The following is a 19,684-nucleotide window of genomic DNA, read 5'->3' on the forward strand; positions in this document are numbered from 1 at the left end:
ATTCTAGCAATCATAGCGGATGCTGACAAGCTGAGATTGTTTTTTGTTTTTTTTTATCTCAGGCATTTAAGCGGTTCACACTATTGCGATCAGAGACATTGCACAGAGCAATAATTCTAGTGCAAAACCTCCTCTGCAACTCTAAACTGGTAACCTGTAAAAAATTTTAAAGCGTATGGAGATTTTAAGGTTACCGAAGTTTGGCACCATTCCACGAATGTACGCAGTTTTAAAGCGTGACATGTTAGGTATCTATTTACTCTGCGTAAGAAGCATCTTTCACAAAATTGGGTTAAAGCGGAGTTCCACCCTAAAATTATACTTACCTCCATCTTCTTGCTACGGGTCACCTGAAAAACAAATGGATAATCACAATTTTTTTTTTTTTTACTTACCTGGTTTAGAAGAAAATATACTTACCTTACTTCCTCTTTCTCCCCTCGGCGGCCATGGCGATTCATCACTTTCTGGCTTGCAATGATTCCTGGGAGCTGAACGTCATCGCTCCCAGGAATCAATGCGCCTGCACCGGCCCCGACGTCACTTCCGGTTCAGGCGCCGTCATACCTTGCTAAACAGCTTCTGGGCATGCCCAGAAGCTGTGCAGGGATGACGCTGCAGCCCCAGAAGTGACGGCGGGGCCGGTGCAGTGCATAGTGGGACCGAAGAGGACGGAAGAGGACACAGAAGAGGATCGCGCTGGCTTCAAGCTGCCCACACCTGAGATGGCAGCGCTGGACAATACATTTTTAAGGTAAGTATTTCTTCTAAAAGGTAAGTGCAACCCGGGACAGATCAGAGGCTAGCCATTGTGGAATGCACTAGCCCTGACTGTCCCGGGGGTATTTTTTATTAAAAAAAAACTTTCCCAGGGTGGAACTCCGCTTTAACTTCAGTGTTTTGTTTGTTTTTTTATCCCTAAAAGTTTTTATGTTTTTTTTTTTCCAAAACAATTGTGTTTGAAAAATTGCTGCGCAAATACTGTGTAACATAGAAAAATTGCAATGACCTCCAATGTATTCCCTGGGGTCGCTTCTAAAAATATATATATATACAGTAAACCCCGCTCCATTGCGGGGGTTACGATCCGGACCCACCCGCAAAAAGTGAAAATCTGCAAAATAGAAATACCCTATTTAAATACACTGTAGGCATGTTTTATAACTTTCACTGTACTTTTAAAAGCATTTTAAGGTCTTTAAACACACTTTTAAAACAACAGAAGAAAACTGTGTTTGAAAAGTGGTTGCGTAAATACCGTATGAAATAAAAAAATTGCAACGACCGCCATTTTATTTCCTAGGGTCTCTGCTAAAAATATATATATATATATATATATATATATATATATATATATACATATATATATATATATATATATATATATATATAATTTTATTTCAGGTACTTATATAGCGCTGTCAATTTACAACATATGCATTGTACATTCACATCAGTCCCTGCCCTCAAGGAGCTTACAATCTAAGGTGTATATATATATATATATATATATATATATATATATATATATATAATCTTCAGAGATTCTGAGTAATTTTTTAGCAAAAAAAAAATGATGATTTTTACATGTAGGAGAAGAATGCCAGAACTGGCCTGGTATAGAAGCGGTTAAAAAGTGTATTTTTTTTTCTCCAAAAACTGCTGAGCAACTACCGTGTGACATAAAAAAATTGCAACGACCGCCATTTTATTTCCTAGGGTCTCTGCTAAAAAAAAAAATATATATATATATATAATTTTATTTCAGGTACTTATATAGCGCTGTCAATTTACAACATATGCATTGTACATTCACATCAGTCCCTGCCCTCAAGGAGCTTACAATCTAAGGTGTATATATATATATATATATATATATATATATATATAATCTTCAGAGATTCTGAGTAATTTTTTAGCAAAAAAAAATGATGATTTTTACATGTAGGAGAAGAATGCCAGAACTGGCCTGGTATAGAAGCGGTTAAAAAGTGTATTTTTTTTTCTCCAAAAACTGCGTTTAAAAAACTGCTGAGCAACTACCGTGTGACATAAAAAAATTGCAATGACCGCCATTTTATTCCCTTTTTATTAGAAAAAAAAAAAACGCTTTAAAAAAGTATATAATATACTTACCTGGCAGGGGAGATACCATGATCACGAAGGTGGTTCTCCCAGGGCGAGGCTCAGCCATTGCACTTCGGCTGTGCTGACCCCTGCGATTTCCCCAAATGCGGGAAACTCGACTGCATAATTTGTGGTAGTGGGGGACTGCGTTCGCGCTTTCCCCTGTTTTAAAAATATATATATATAATGTTTGGGGATTCTAATTTTCTAGCAAAACAAAAACAGATTTTCACCTGGAAACAAAAAGGTGCCAGGAAATGCTGCTCTTCAACTGGTTATTATCACTTTAATACTAAATATTGTCATAGATTTTTGTTTTATTTTGAGTTTAATGTCACTTTAAGTTTAGATGTGCCATGTGTACACAGGGGGCCTTTCCAGCAGAGACAGATAACATAGGAGATCCAGCAGCACACACATCGCACACACAGCAGCGATCGCTGAGATTGTATAGAGCTGTGTGATTGACATGTGACGTCAGTGTGCGGGGCGGGGCGTTGTGTTGCTGAGCAGGGAAGGGATCCGGTGGCGGCGGGTGCACAGCGCTGTGTCTGGGAGGATCTGGATGCAGTATGTAGGGAGAGAAGAAGACAGGGATCCGGGCACACCGCTATCCATCGGGACACCTCCGCCTGGAACCTTCCTCCTCCTCCTCCTCCTACCCCTTGGATTACAAGCAGCACTGGTGGGGTGAGCCGGGAGAAGAACCCCCACATTGCTCTGACATGTCACCCCAGATGCGGAGCCCCCCCTGGATCTCCGGAGGGCTCCTGTGCCGGCTGCGGGATTAAAGGGGTTACCATCTCTCGGAGAAGTCCGGACTGATCTCCAGGTAAGGAGTCAGGGTGCAGTCATTGGAGGTCATGCACTGGCTCCCCAATGACAGCCATCCCCTGCTGAGAAAAGTATCCTAGGACACAGCTGATGGAAATCCTCCCCATGACTGATCCCTGATGGGGAACACCTGAACTCCAATCATCACCAGTGTAGGATGGACTGGGAAGACTGGGGTGGTCTCTATCGAACAGGTCAGATCCTCTAATTTGCAAAGTGTCGTAACCCGTAGCAACCAAAGCCAGCGGTCGGCGTCCGATCATCAAAATGCTGATTTCTGATTGGTTGCTGGGGGTTATCACACTTCTAATGCAATCAGACCTTCGCTGTCCGTCCCCTGCCCCCTCCCAGCGTGGTTGCTGGGGGTTACCTCTCTAATGTAATTTTAATGAGCTCTTCATTAGTTGTCATAGGATCCATGTCAGTGTGATCCTCAGAGAGGCCTTATAGAACTCAGCTTAGGGATCCTAATGTAATCACAGCAGAATATCCTATACCAGGGAATGTGCCCTGCCATCTATAAACTGCATCCTGAGAGTCCATATAGGAGGTATATACATACATAGCACAACTGCTGCAATTCTAGCCTCCTTACACCCAACTCCGCCAACTATGACAGGTTATGTAAAAGCAAACCCCTGAGACACCCCCCACCTTCCCAGTCTCAGACTGGCTTCTATAGAAGGAGCTCCATCCATTTATCTCCCAACATTTCCATTGTAGTCTGTGGGGAATCTATCTCTAGCAATAGAGAAGGCTGCTTAATAGGAGACAGAGAGAATATGTCACAATGAGAGACCTACACAGAGCAAGAGATGCCCACCTATGCATGGAAAAGAGCTGCTTTGAATGGGCAAATTAGCACTTCCACCTTTAAAAAGCGATATTTTCCAGCTGGGCAGCGGATTGCATTTGCCACATGAGGAGATTCCTGATTAATGCATGTTGTGATTCCAGAGAGGCAAGAGGGGTTCTGCCATGGGGTGCAGATTAATGGGGTACGGGTAGATTTTTTCCAGCTCTCCATAGTCTTCTAAAATGCAGTTGAAATGAAATATTGTGTAAATGATATCAGAACTCTATAAAATAAAAAAAAATTTTTTTTTTTCTTTTTTTACCATCTGTACAGCCATTGATGGATATACAGGCATTTGCACTATACTGACCAGAATAATATTTCATGATAACACAGTCCAATTAGCATGTTACATCTTGCAGACTATGAACACACACTGCCTTGACAGTGATTGGGTTTGGTTACATATCCATTCATCGATCGGAGAGTGTCTGATAAAGGTTATATGATCAGAGAGCAGTCTCTTGGGGCAAATGACGTAAAGGGGGGGGGGGGTAACATGGGTTTCCATAAGGCCAATATTTAACAAAGAAGGGAGGGCTAAATCAAAGGAGAACCTAGGGTTTGGCAAGGGTGGGTTATGTCATTGATAGGTCTGAAGACATCTGGGACAGTTTTTGGCTAACCTTTTTTGGAAATCCGATTGGGCATAGCGAAGATAGCTGGATTTAGTAATCACAAATAATAGGAGGTGACATTGAAGTTGGAAGATGATATAATTATATGAGACGTGTGATTATAAAAAAAAAAAAAATGATCTAACTGAAAGGGGCAGTTAGGCAAATAACATGTAACAAAAAGAGTTTACTGCTAAATTCCAGATTATTATGGAACATTAGTTACTATAAAGGGGAAGTGGGCATAGTTGGGGAGTTGTATCAGTGTATGGTAAAGATGGATCAATAATAATCCTTTCATTTAAATAGGATTATACATTTATAGAAAAATTGGCACTATAGGATCACATATATCCATAAAGAATAAATGGGTGTGGGTCCTATAATGGAGATTCATCTGGAATCCCATATAATGCCAATGCAAGGTTGGTAATCTTGCATGATGCTGTGGAACTAGGTTGTAGGCACAGAGCCTAAATACAGGTATGTATAGCCAGGGGGTGCACAAATTTATACAGGAATCAGAAGTCATTCAGTTCAGTCTGGGAGCCAGTAGGCGTCTTTGGGAAGCCAGGGATTCTCTTAATCAGTAAAGCAATGCAAAGAGGAATCCTAGACAAAGTGTTCTAATTCGTAACAATTAATTCGACTTTTTAGAAGCTTTCATTCATTTCCAGTTGACATGGGGGACTGCTCTCTGTATATCATGATTGAGCTTTGCATGTTTTCATCAATCACAACATAAAAGGTTCCAGAAATCTAAAGGGAACTAGTCGTGGCTGAGTTTATGCAGGAATTTATCCAGACCCCTAACATCACCTACCATAGATAAAGCTAGCATGTCTAGGGTTCATTTATATTACCAGCGCTGTGATTGTGTAAATCTGCCCTAGGCAGTGCAGCGCTGTGCCATCTGCAATGTGCATGGCTGTACACTGCACTGCAAAAAAGGCAGCAGGACCTAAATTTGCCGGTATTGAGGTGCGTTGCAGCCCATTTATTTTAAATAGGCCACTTAACCGCGTTGTGCCTATGACTGCCACATTGCAGTCAGTTTTGAAGGCAACCTTAAAGTGATTGTAAAATCTCCTGGCCCCTCCCTCCTGTTGAGTGCCCCAACGGCAAGCAGCTTGCTATCGGGGCACCTGAGCCGAGTCACAACTCCCTGTGTACATTCAGACGCAGAGCTGCGACTTGGCCCCACACCCTCCCTCTCCTGATTGGTTGACAGCAGCGGGAGCCAATGGTGCCAACGCTGCTGGCTGAGACACTCCTGCAAAATCGCTGGATAAAGGTGGGCTCAGGTAAGTATTAGGGGGGCCGTTGCACACAGAAGGTTTTTTTTATCTTAAGGCACAGAATGCATCAGGATAAAAAAAAACATTTTGCCTTTACAATACCTTTAAAAGAATGTGCTTATTCTTCCTAAAATCTCAATATCAGTATTAAAGTGTACCTTTGGGCTCTTATGACCTTGCAAGCTGTCTGTGCATTACACTGCAGGTATATGAAAGGGCTGTATACACTGTTACCTGATTTACCCCCAGAACCAGTAACTTTGCATTATGTGGTTGGTAGGTAGGTAGACCACTACTTTCCACCCTTGATGCTTCCTTTATTGGCCACTTAGTGTGAAAGGGCGCAGCAATTCTAGCCCATAACGTGGGGGGGGGGGTAGGACTGGTCATTGGGTGTTGGGGGTACTAGGGCTCTGTTATTGAAGATTGTCATTCATATTCATAAAATGTGAGGTAGTGAGTGAGCTTTGATGGTTACAGGGCATCCCCTGTAAGTTCAGGTGACCTCTGTCCCCCGACTCTCACGCTGAGGACAAAGTAAACTGAACAGGCAAAGCTGTAATTCCTTTTTACTCTATATTCAGATTACTGAAGTAAGTCTCATCATGAATGGTGGTCTTGAAGCACATTGGCTACACCGAAGTACTAAATATTAAGATCCTTGAATACTTGTGACTGGCGCTTTAAGGAGACTTAACATTACACAAAAGTTATCTTTTGCTAGCCCGTTCCCCAGCCCACTTATACTCGCCTTTGCAGCACTCCACTGTCGTTCCTCTATCAGTTGCTGCAAAATACTCGATGTGGGGCAAGTCTCCTCCCCACCCCCATGATTTAGTGCTCAGTACTGTAAGTATAATGGCACTTTTCCACTGCAAGTACCGGCTCGGCCCTGCTTGGCTCGGTTTGCTTTTCCACTGCATGGTACCGCATGGTACGGTGTTGGAACAGTTTGGTACAGTTTTCTTTTCCACTAATAGTAAGTGGGTGGGATAACAACGATTCTCTGACCAATCAGTGGCTAGTAGTGACAAACAGTCAAGGCTGCATGCAAAGGATTGTGGGATATGGTACCGGTACGGCCCTCTTGGAACCACAACCGAGGTGGTACTCTTTAAGTTCGGTTCCATGTAGTGGAAAAGCGCCACCGTACCAAACCGTACGATGCGGTACCATGCAGTGGAAAAGCGCAAAAAGCGAGCCGAACCGTTCGGTTCCATGCAGTGGAAAAGCGCCATAGGTTGGTTGGGTGTGGACTTTGACTAATCCAATGTGGATATCACACCTAAAATAAAACCCTAATACTTTGGATGTGTGTAGTATGCCCAGCCCCTCTTTCTCTACTTAGACATGTGCTGGCAATTCCTGCCTGTTTTACAGCCGCATTTTGTTTTATTTACACAGAAAATCTTTCTGCTCATCAGTTTCATTTAGAACCTCATCTGCAGTGTCAAGAAGAGTTGCTATTAATAAATCTTCATTGTAACTTCTCTAGTTCATTCATAGCAGATCGAAGCAGTACCCTTTGATCTGCATATGTTGTCAAGTAAGGCAACTTTGGTAAAGTGATATTAAACCTTTAAGATAAAGTGATACTAAAGTATCGTGTTTTTTTTAGGTAAAAAGAACAAAGATGGTATACTTACCTGCTCTGTGCAGTTAGTTTTGCACAGAGCAGTTCGGATCCTCCTCTTCTCTCCTCCCTCTTATTAGGTGCCCCCACAGCAAGCTGCTTGCTGTGGGGGCATTCGAGCCGAGCTGCAGCTCCCTGTGTCCATTCAGACAAGGAGCTATGGCCTAGGCCCTGCCCCCTTTCTCTCCTCATTGGTTAAATGAAATTGATTGACAGCAGCGGGAGCCAATAGCCTCACGCTGTAGTCTCAGCCAATGAGCAGCTGAGACACTCCTACAACCTCCCTGGATCTAGATGGGGCTCAGGTAAGTATAAGGGAGGCTGCTGCACACAGAAGGCTTTTTATCCTAATGCATAGAATACATTAGGAGAAAAAAAAAAACTCTGACTTAACAACCACTTGCCTATAGTAGAACTATAGGGCAAACCTTTGAATAGAGCAAGAAAAGGTTATAACCACTGTCAGATTTTTTTTTTTTTTTTCTTGCCATCTGTGACCCATTGGGAAGATCTCCCTTCACTTCATGACCCACACCCAAAACAGGAAAATTAAACAAATTAAGGGAATTCCTTAGGGACTCCCAGGTCACCAGAACTAGTGTCCACATTTGGAAGATTTCCTCTCTTACTTTTCTGGGGACAACCCAAAACTTGGGATTTTACTTTATTTTCACTTTTAATGATAATGGTGAACTGGACAAATGGAGAGGGTGAACCTCCCTAGACACAGACACCAATAAAAACCAGAGAACAAAAGTTTTCTAATTTTCTCTTACTCCATCCAAAACTAAAAAAAAGTTTTGCCTTTAGTTCTACATTTGTAAATGAAATAATAATAAAAAAAAAAAAACCTTAGTAACATAGTTAACTTTAAGCAGCCCCTTTTAACCCCTTTGTCCCCTTGCTGCAGATTTTTGTTTTTTTTGTTTGTTTTTTTTATTTTGTTTTTTTTATTTTGTTTTTTTTGTTTTTTTATTTAGTTTTTTTTTTTTTTTTTTTTCCCCCGCTCATTATAAGCAGGAAAAATTCGAGATAAAAAGTATGCACTTTTTATAGAGCAGAGCATTTGTTTTAAAATTAGCACTGGTAAAACTAGAAAAAACAAACGCTTTAAAAAAAAAAAAAAAAAAAAATGGTTACACCTTTTGTCTATAGGATGCACAAAAAAGACAATATTGCTAAGAGAATGTCTTGCTTACACTAAAAAAGGAAATATATATAATACTTTTGCCTGCCATAGCTCCTTCTTCCTTTTTTTTTTTCTCATCCCCTCCCTTATCGATTTCTTCAGAACACGTTTGCCTGTCCAGTGAACCCAGCGTTGTCCTGCTGTGATCTGCTGCAACAGGCCAGTCCCACATTGCCATCTTTCCTTCCTACATCATCAGGAGCCGGCTGTCTCTTCTGGGATCACAAAGCCAGCCCCCAAAGATGCTGCGCCAGATCCTCCCTTGAGCCTCTATGTCCACCTACTCCTGCAGCCTCCTGGGACATGTGATTGAGGTATCCCAGGAGGCTTTTATGTATTGCAAGATTGGAAGTCAGGACACTCCATTTTGGGAGAATGTTTACTCCCATTTTATATTTTGGGAGAATGTAATGACAAAGTAATCGTCCAGGCATTAGACCAACAGCCGAAATGTAGAAATTGCTGTGGTCTATTAGGGGTATACAGGTGCAAAAGTTGAACCTGTAAAAAGAGGCTCTGTCACTCTGCCCTGAATAGACATAGTGACTTTAAGCATAATGGCTATCTGACTCCTCAAATGTATTCATCCTCTATGGATTTGAGGATACATTTTAAAATTTGGTAACAAAACAAAAAGAAGAATTTACAGCATAAGGTAACCAGTTGTCCAGTAATGCTGCTCCTCTGGCTTAGCAAGTGAATCGGTGACCTTGAACAAGCATGAGGTTTGACTTCACTGGCTGCATACTTGTTTCCGGTCACTGACTCACTAATTGTAGAAGCCAGAGGATCATCACTGAAGACTGGAGCTAGAAACATTTGTAAATCATCAATAGAATTTCTGTCTCCATATTATGGGTCTGCTTGTAAATAACTGAGTTCTGAGTTTGGAATTAATTTGCTCTCAGTTGTTTTATTTTTATTTTGGCTTACTAGAATTGCTAGTAACATTGTTTCTCATGTTGTATCATACTGTTTTGTTAACCTACGGGGCTTAATCTACTAAACTGTAAATAGAACCGTTTTTTTTTTTTTTTTTCACATATAACTCAGCGCCAGTTCACACTAGCGCGACGCTACTTTCAGGGGCGACCTCCGAGATTGCGGTGCAAGCAGCGCGGCGCGACCTCGGAGCGGCCGCCACGGACTTCATAACATTGAAGTCTATGGCGGTCGCCTCCTGGTCGCCCCAAAGAAGCTCCGGACCCTTTTTCTAGGTCGGCGCGACTTGTGTCGCTCCTATTAGAACGGGTCCGTAGCTTCCCTATGGGAGGCGACCTGCGGCGACCTGTGAGGCGACCAGGTCGCCTCACAGGTCGCCCTAGTGTGAACCGAGGCTAAGGCTCCATGTACACGGGACGTTGGTAAAAGTCCCTTTGAATGCTGAAATTTTTAGGACGTTCGGTCGCGTTTGTACCCGCGTTTAGCGGCGTTTGCGGGCGTTTGTGTTTAGAAGCGTTCCTAGAGGTCAAAAAAATGATTCCCCTATAAAATGGAAAAACGCGAACGCTAAACGCGGGTCATCGCGTTTTGGACGCGTTTGTGCGTTTGAAACGCCGGGAAACACACGTTCGAACGCAAATAATTGCGTTCTAAAAACAGTCCCTGAACGCAACTGCCTGCAAATGACTGTAAACGACCTGGTGTACATGGACAGATAAGATAAAATGTAGATGGGTTCAGGGGCTTCTGAAAAAAACGCCCAACTGCTCCTAAACGGCCATTTCCAGCGCCCCGTGTACATGGAGCCTAAAGGCAAAGTTGATTTTTCTAGTTTTGGATAGAGTGGGGCGGGATTAGAACACCTGTTAATTTTTTTTTTTATTGCTGTCTTTGTTCCCGTTAATGAGATTCACCCCTCCATTTGTTCTGGTGACCATTGTCACCAAAGGTGAATGTTAAAGATTATTCCAAATCTTGAGCTGTTAGTAGAAAAGGAGTCAAGGCAAATCTTCCTATGGGAACTCTGGTGACTACCAGGGATTCCCTTACTTTGGAGGGTTTTTTTCTCACATTCTGTTTTGGAAATGGTACAGGAAACTAAGGGAAATCTCCCCAATGAGCCACAACAAGGAGAAAAAAAAAAAAGTATTAGTAACCAGAGGTGGGGGACTTGAGTCACATGACTTGACTTAAGTCACCAGTTTGAGGACTTGAGACTTGCTTGACTAAAATGAATAAAAGACTCAACTTGACTTTGACTTGGTATTCATGACTTGAGACTTGACCTTGACTTGAGACATATGACTGAAAATTACTTTACTTTTTTACGTTATTAAATATTTGCATTTTCTCAAGATGTGTTAAAGTAAAATGAATGTGCCTGTTATGTTTGACACCACAGTCACTTAAAACACCTCAGTGTGTTCTGATTTTTAGGACACTGGCTGTTTAACAATGGAAATACTTAACATGTTTTTAGTGACTGTGGTGTTGAAACATGACCGGACGAAGGATTTTGAGCTGTTTGGGCATTCAAAGTGTTTCTTTAATATGGCAAGAAAAAAGCACTAAGCAGTTTTTTGTTAATGTTGAAAAATAAAACAAAACCTTTCCTGACCACTGACTTTTAACTGATTTAAATGTGAAAATTGGGGAAGATCAGTATTTTGACTTGATTTGTGACTTGACTTGCTTGACTTCTAGCAGGGACTCGACTTGACTTGCTTGCTTTACGCCACAGTAACTTGGGACTTACTTGAGACTTGCTTGTGACTTGCACATGTGTGACTTACTCCCATGTCTGTTAGTAACTAAGGTGAGAAGCTTTTCCTTTTTTTTTTTTTTTATTTGTTTTGTGATTATAAAGGAAAAACAAAACCAACATCTATATATTTGCCTGCTCTGTACAATAGAATTTCACAGATCGGCCATGAACCTCCTCTTCCCGGGTTCCCTGCCGACGCTGCTGGTCCCTCTCTCTCCAGTGCCCCCACTGGAAGCTGGGGGCACTTGTGCGTGCTCGCTCTAGAGCACGCACATGACTCCATTTCATGTTCTTTATGCCTTTTTTGAGTAACCGTATGTAAACTCTAAGGCTTCATTCACACTTGGTGTTTCCCGAATGTTCGACAAAGGACACAGAAAATGTGCGTTTTGCTACGCGTTTCATAAATGCGCACACAGTGGGTAGGACTTAATGGGGTACCATTGTAGATCTATAATATTACTCTACCTGATATCTTTCAAGCCTACATGACTCAACTTCATGTTTTTATGCCTTATTTCAGTACCATGTGTAAACTCTACGGCTTCACTCACCCTTGGTGTTTCCCAAATGTGCGACAAAGTGCACTGAAAATGTGCGTTTTGCTATGCATTTCGGAAACGCATGGGCGTCACACTTGCGGTGACATTAATTGTTAATGACACCCCAAGCGTAGGTAACAGGCTTAGGTTTGCCAGTAAATGCACCATTTGTCACGTATAGGGCAGTCCACCCAAGTAAATGAGATTTCCTAAGCGCAACAAGCAGAAACGCTCCAAAAAAAAAAAAAAAAGTGATTCCTGCTAAGCTCCAATGTGAACCCAGCCCTTAAACTGGCCTTTTAAATAAGAATCTAAATATTAACAGTTCCTCAGATCCTTACACACGCCTGTAATTGGACTAACATGCACATCATCTGTGCAGTCAATGTCAGTTGAGATGAATCATTTTCCGGCCCGCTGAATGCCTTGCGATTCAGAAGCTGGTCCACCATTATGAATATTTGAGCAATACGTGATCCAATTTTTGTATACTCCTTTGTATGGAGTATATACTCCTTTGTTTGCAGAGCTGGCTTTTCTATATATCTGTGTATTAAATAGTTTTTATAAACCTTTTTTTTTTTTTTTTAATTTTGATTTTACTCATTACAAAGGATTCTCAGAGCCATAGGGGATATACAGTACAAAGAGACAAAACCGCAGTAGTTATCTGATTTTAGGCATGCCATTCTCTTATTAAACCTTTGAAGGGAATTGTGGGTGGGAGGGGTTTGGTCCAACGCATTCATATATGTAGATTTCAGTATTTGAGCTCTGTAAATGGGCTTTTTACATAAGAAGGGCAACATAAAAACACATGAAAAGGAACCCGAATCTCCACCAGTTAGCTCAGAAGGAGACTAGAAATTTCTAATGTGCAATATTTTAAATGTACCTGCCAAAAAGTTTTTTTTTTTTTCAAATGTATCTTTTAATTTGAGGGGGGGGGGAGCTATTATTTTTATTTTTATTTTTTTTACTTTTTCTTTCTCATTCTGTGCCATTGTCTGTCCATTACATCCATTAATGTATAACTGAATGCATCATTGTATTACAGTATAAAGATAAGAGAAGCCAGCAAGGACCTTCATGACCTGAATAAATGGTCCTTATAATAAAAATTGCAACGATCTACATTGAAGTGAAAACCTGTAAAAATAGGGAAGCTGCCATTGTTAACTTGTGTGTGATGGTGCAAGCTTTGGGGGAGTCATCTGTATCCTACATTCACAATATAGCACGAGTGGGGGAGATTTACAGAAATGTGTGAAGCTGTGCTTAGTAACCAATCCATTTCTAACTTCAGCTTTTTCAATTAGGATTTGACAATAAAACCTGGAAGGTGATTGGTTACACTACACAATGCACCAGATTCTGCGTGCCCCGCTTTTAGTTAATCTCTCACACTGACTCATCACAAGCATGCAACCAGTAGAATGTTGGGACATCTGATATGCCTATGAATTCTCCAGGTCAGTAACTATACCAAGTAGTGAAGGAAAGACAAGAATGAAAGCCCTGGAACTAACACCAGTAAACAGAAGTTAACAGGGGGAACATCATGTTTGTGTTCTAACATAACTACTGATATGTTGATGGAGAGCTCAGTGTAAACAGGGAGACCCATTGTACACCAGTCTAGAGGGCCTCATGCCCCTTTAACCTTTTTTTTTTCTTTAACCTTTGTCATAGACCTAACTGTGACCATAAGCTTTAGATAGAGCAGGGAAACTTATGTCAAGTTTTTATTTTTCTGTAACTTCATTGGTGAGATTCTTCCTCCTGTCCCTGTGTGCTGGGGACACACCGAGCAATAAAACATGACCAGGAAATTTACAGTACCCCTTTCTCACTCTAAGTAGGAACACCGCTGGTAATAAAAGCCTAAAGCCCCGTACACACCACTGTTAATTTCGTCGACTAAAACCGACTAAAACGTTTTCGTCGACTAACACAATTCAGATGACTAAAATACGACTAAAACTAAAATGGCATTTTAGTCTTAAGACTAAAATACGACTAAAACTAAAATGGCATTTTAGTCAAAAGACTATAACTAAAACTAAATCGAAATTTGCTGCCAAAAATTAACACTGGTGCATGCTCAAAGCATAAATAATAACATATTAGATTTTTCACTCCAGGACCAGCAGTAGTATATAATGAGTTTGGAAATTGTAGAGAAATGCTTAAATAATGCATTACAAATTACAATTGAACTACACCCATTTGATTATAGATGACTAAAATGAGTTTTAGTCGACTAAAATGTAGGGCGTTTTAGTCGACTAAAATATACTGGAGTTTTAGTCGACTAAATACGACTAAAACTAAAACACTTGCAGAAGACTAAAATGGGACTAAAACTAAAATGCCATTTTAGTCCTAAGACTAAAACTAAATTGAAATTTGCTGCCAAAATTAACACTGGTACACACGTACCGATCGTCGTCATACACACGTTCGTCTTTTCTCCCCGGGATGTCGATGTCTGTTGAAAAGTGCAAAGACAGCACAAGAATTTTGTCCACCGACTTCAGCTGACTGCAGAAGTGATGTCATGTAATGGTTAACTTTCCCTGTGTTTTTTCTTTTCTGAGCATGCCCAGTCTTGCAAATCTGCGGTCTGTCGGCCGAATTCTGTACTGACTGAGGAACAATCGTCCGTTCTGGTGTCGGCATACAAAAATTTTTATGTTTGCAAGAAAGACTCTTGTCCGCAGAATGTGCGCAGACATCTGTCGGAGGCACCATACTAACAAGCGTACAATCGGCAGATCTTTCGTCCGCCGACGTTTGTATGACGACGATCGGTACGTGTGTACGGGCCTTTACAAAGACTCCAGCACTCCCCTGCTCTATCCAGAATTCAATTTGGATGGAGTTGAGATTTAAAGGGTAACTCCACTTTCGTGGGGGAAAAAAACAGCAAATAAAGTAAAAATAATATAGTGTATACAATTGCAAAACACGTCCTAATCTAATTAAATGTTATTAAAAATTATCTTTCCTTTTCAATCTGCAACTGCTGTAATTTTTTGAAAATGCAATAGGTCTACCTGGAGGTGTTCTGTACACAGAATGTATACTGACCACCCCCCAGAAACATAATTTCCTGCTTGTGTGATTGGCTCACCAATTTTCCCAGAAGTCTGTCTAAGAAACAAGTAAGATTTCTGGCATCCCCTGCAACAAAATGTAATTTTTGGTGAGATACTCCCAATAGGAACACGTCTAAAGGGATGCTGGCCCAGCAGATTTCCTCATTGCTGCTCTGCAGGTGCACAGCTGGTTGAAAATTATTAAACCACTCCCATTAGACCCACTCGGCACAGTTAGTAATTTTCAACAAAGGTTGTTTTAAAACTGCAATGTACATAGGTCACCCAGAGGGGAATGTTTTTTTTTCCTCAACAAAAGTGGAGTTGCGCTTTAAAGCTGAACTCCAGGCATAAAAAAAAAAAAAGTGTACTGTATACATTCCATTATCATTAAAAAAAATAATATATATGCACACACAGTATCTCACAAAAGTGAGTACACCCCTCACATTTTTGCAAATATTTTATTATAGCTTTTCATGTGACAACACTGAAGATATGACACTTTTCTACAATGTAAAGTAGCAAGTGTACAGCTTGCATAACAGTGTCAATTTGCTGTCCCCTCAAAATAACTCAACACACTATTAATGTCTAAACCACTGGCAACAAAAGTGAGTACACCCCTAAGTAAAAATGTTCAAATTGGGCCCAAAGTGTCAATATTTTGTGTGGCCATCATTATTTTCCAGCACTGCCTTAACCCCCTTGGGCATGGAGTTCACCGGAGCTTCACAGGTTGCCACTGGAGTCCTCATGGACATCATGGAGCTGGTGGATGTTAGAGACCTTGTGCTCCTCCATCTTCCATTTTGAGGATGCCCCACAGATGCTCAATAGGGTTTAGGTCTGGAGACATGCTTGGCCAGTCCATCACCTTTTACCCTCAGATTCTTTAGCAAGGCAGTGGTCATCTTGGAGGTGTGTTTGGGGTCATTATCATGTTGGAATACTGCCCTGTGGCCCAGTTTCTGAAGGGAGGGGATCATGCTCTGCTTCAGTATGTCACAGTACATGTTGGCATTCATGGTTCCTCAATGAACTGTAGCTCTCCAGTGCCAATAGCACTCATGCAGCCCCAGACCATGACACTCCCAGCACCATGCTTGACTGTAGGCAAGACACATTTTTCTTTGTACTCCTCACCTGGTTGCCGAATAAACATGCTTGACACCATCTGAACCAAATAAGTTTATCTTGGTCTCATCAGACCACAGGACATGGTTCCAGTAGTCCATGTTTTTAGTCTGCTTGTCTTCAGAAAACTGTTTGCAGGCTTTCTTGTGCATTTGCAGGCTTTCTTGTGCATTATCTTTAGAGGAGGCTTCCTTCTGGGATGATAGCCATGCAGACCAATTTGATGCAGTGTGCGGCGTATGGTCTGAGCACTGACAGGCTGACCCCCGCCCCTTCAACCTCTGCAGCAATGCTGGCAGCACTCATAGGTCTATTTCCCTCTGGATATGACTCTGAGCACGTGCACTCAACTTCTTTGGTTGACCATGGTGAGGCCTGTTCTGAGTGGAACCTGCCCTGTTAAACCGCTGTATGTTCTTGGCCACTGTGCTGCAGCTCAGTTTCAGGGTCTTGGCAATCTTCTTATAGCCTAGGCCATCTTTATGTAGAGCAAAAATTATTTTTTTCAGATCCTCAGAGTTCTTTGCCATGAAGTGCCATGTTGAAATTCCAGTGACCGGTATGAGAGAGTGATATCACCAAATTTAACACACCTGCTCCCCATTCACACCTGAGACCTTTAACACCAATGAGTTACATGACACTCGGGAGGGAAAATGGCTAATTGGACCCAATTTTGACATTTTCACTTAGGGGTGTACTCACTTTTGCTGCCACCGGTTTAGACAATAATGGCTGTGTGTTGAGGTATTTTGAGGGGACAGCAAATTTACAATGTTATACAAGCTGTACACTCACTACTTTACATTGTAGCAAGTGCCATTTCTTCAGTGTTGTCACATGAAAAGATATAAAATATTTACAGAAATGTGAGGGGTCATTATTCTTTTTTTTTTTTTTTTTTTTATTTTATTTTATGCAAACCGTGCGTGTACCTGAATTTTACTCTGTATTGGCCTCTTGCAGTCCCTGTGTAGCAGAGCTTAAAGCAGGAGAGGAAGAAGCAGTGCAAGCAGCCAATCAGTTCATGCCCTGATAAGGGGCATATTCATAGGTGGTAAAAGCAGAGTGACAGACAGATAAACTTATCACTGTACTGGTTCTCATTTATTGTTCAGTCACAGGTTGGGTACAGGTCCTAGGTTCAGAGGCAGTGAGTTAAATTATGTCAGCCATCATTCAACCTGCAAGACTGGGGACATCTAGTGGCACAAAAGAAATATTGTCTGTAATACTCATTGAAAATAAGTATTGCAGCAAAAACTGCATTATTTTTTTTATTTTTTTTTTTTTTTATGGTTGCTTTTTTTATTTGACTGGAGGTCTGCTTTTGCATGCTTTCTTACTTATGAGGTCTATTGTAAAACACATTAACCCTGTATCAATCTAATTACTTTTATACCAATCTAATATTATATATTTCAGGGCTGTCTGAAATATACATTTATCCAAAATCATTTTTTTGTTCATATATTTTGAGGATTTTCAGAAAGATAAGAATTTCAATAATTCAAACATTCAAAAAGGACTTTGTCCATTTTCTGTTCTTATGAAGATGGGTACATATGAGTGCGCCGTAACATATTCAACACAGATATTACAAAAGCAGTAAAGGTAAAACTGTACTAACATTGTGTGTAGGTAGATCCAAAATCATATTTAGTCTTCGGGAATGCCTAAAAAAAATTTAACAGCAAATGGTTATTTGCGTTTTCTATCTCCCAAGCCCTGTAGCAGCTGCATGTTCTGCTAGACATGATGTCGCCCATCTGTAGATTGGTTCATTCATGTATTTTAGTATTTGTTGTGGTCATCATATGAAAAAGCCTGGTCATATTGGCTGTTTTCTTGGTGAAAAAATAACACTATCTATTGTATAATGTAAAACCAGAAAGAAGAGTGAGACCCTCTTGTATTCTGCTTTCAGCAGCTGGTCACAAGCCATGTTAGCAGTTTAACCTTTGCTTGAGCAGCATAGATGATCTATGTGTCTATAGGAAAGCCTTAGGTCTTAAAGAATCCAATCCCCCATAGAAAATGGCCTGTGTATGTCTAGCATTACTGTCCTTAGTAATCCAAGCCAGTGAACAGATATTTTCATAGTAGGTAATACTACACATTACACATGCATCCCCCTCACTGCCTCGCCATGGACACATATTCTCCCACATACTCCCTCTCCTCTCCTCCATCCCTTACCTACACATTCATTGCTGTGTCATGCCACACATCCCACCTCCTCACATCACCCCTCACCACCTTGGTGCTATCTCTGACACACACACACAATTTATACTTTTGGGGAGTGTGATGTCACCACTTGATTTTAGAATTGTAATTGAAAATGCTGCAATGCCAACAGCAACCTAAAACTAATGGAGGTGATAAACTTTCATCAGTTACAAAATGTTTTTTTTTTTGCCTGTATTTCTCTAAGGCTGAGTTTAGTGCTGGTGCATCATCATGTTTTTTGTAGCACTTTTTTTTATGCTTTATCATGTTTTTTTTTTTTTTTTTTTTTTTTGTAGGAGGAGACAAAACTCCCCAAAAAATGCATGTACGGTACATGCTTTTTTCATGTGTTGCCATTAAAATCGATTGTGCCAGAAATGCATTGTGTTATGTTGCATTGATGTGAGTGGGCACCATAGAGAATAATGCGATTTCAAATGTCATGCATTGCAGTGCGACACTAGTGTACACGGGACTTTGTAGGTTTTCCTCCACTTCCGGTTTTGTCTGACCTCTATCAAATAGACATAATCTCCCCAAAGGGAACACAACAATAAAAAGGTGACAGAGGCTCTAACATTCCAGGTTCCTTACAGCTCCCCACTAGATTTTACCTTTGCCATTATAGTATGTCTGTAAATATTGCTTATGGAGCAGTTTTACTGGTTTTGTGTTTGTCTGTTTATTCCTGTGGCTCGAGCCGGCCATAGACTGTTCGAATCTTGGCAGGGACCAGCCGAGATTGAAACCATGCATGTATTTAACTTGGGTACAACCAGAAGGTCTGATTTTTCTATATATGGTTAACCATTGTGTTCTGCTGTCCAAGAATGCTCACCTGCGCCCTCCGCTGGCAGAATAAAATAGCGATTTTTTTTTTTTTTTTTTTTTGCAAAAATAAAAAATAAAAGCTAAAATAAAGAAGGGGAAAAAAAATTTAAAGCACCCCGTCCCTCCGAGCTTGCACTCAGAAGCGAAAACATACGCAAACCAAACCCACATATGTAAATGGTGTTCAAACCATACGTGAGGTATCACCGCGATCGTTAGAGAGAGAGCATTAATTCTACCCCTAGACCTTCTCTGTAACTCTAAACGGGTGACCAGTAGAGATTTTTAAAATGTCGATTAAGGAGATTTTTAAGTACCAAAGTTTGTCGCCAGTCCACAAGCGTGCGCAATTTTGAAGCATGACCTGTTTGGTATCTATTTACTTGGCGTAACATTATCTTTCACATTATAGAAAAAAATTGTGTTTACTGTTTTCTTTTTTAATTCAAAAAAGACTGCTGCGGAAATACCGTGTGACAAAGTATTGCAACAATCTCCATTTTATTCCCTAGGGTCTCTGCTAAAAAAAAAAATATTTGGTGGTTCTAAGTAATTTTCTAGCAAAAAATACTGATTTTTA

At 40.8% G+C, this 19,684-nt stretch overlaps 1 protein-coding gene across 1 annotated transcript in view; it reads left to right on the plus strand.

The window, feature by feature from the left end:
* Nucleotides 1–2,632: 2,632 nt before the first annotated feature.
* Nucleotides 2,633–19,684, plus strand: part of LOC309559727 (leucine-rich repeat and fibronectin type III domain-containing protein 1-like protein) — a 947,847-nt gene continuing 930,795 nt past the window's right edge. The window contains 1 exon segment of the mRNA XM_082263145.1: nucleotides 2,633–2,959. The gene's annotated coding sequence lies outside the window, so the exon portion shown is untranslated.

This window comes from Pelophylax lessonae (genome assembly GCF_965119305.1).
Source record: "Pelophylax lessonae genome assembly, chromosome: 7".
NCBI lineage: Eukaryota > Metazoa > Chordata > Amphibia > Anura > Ranidae > Pelophylax > Pelophylax lessonae.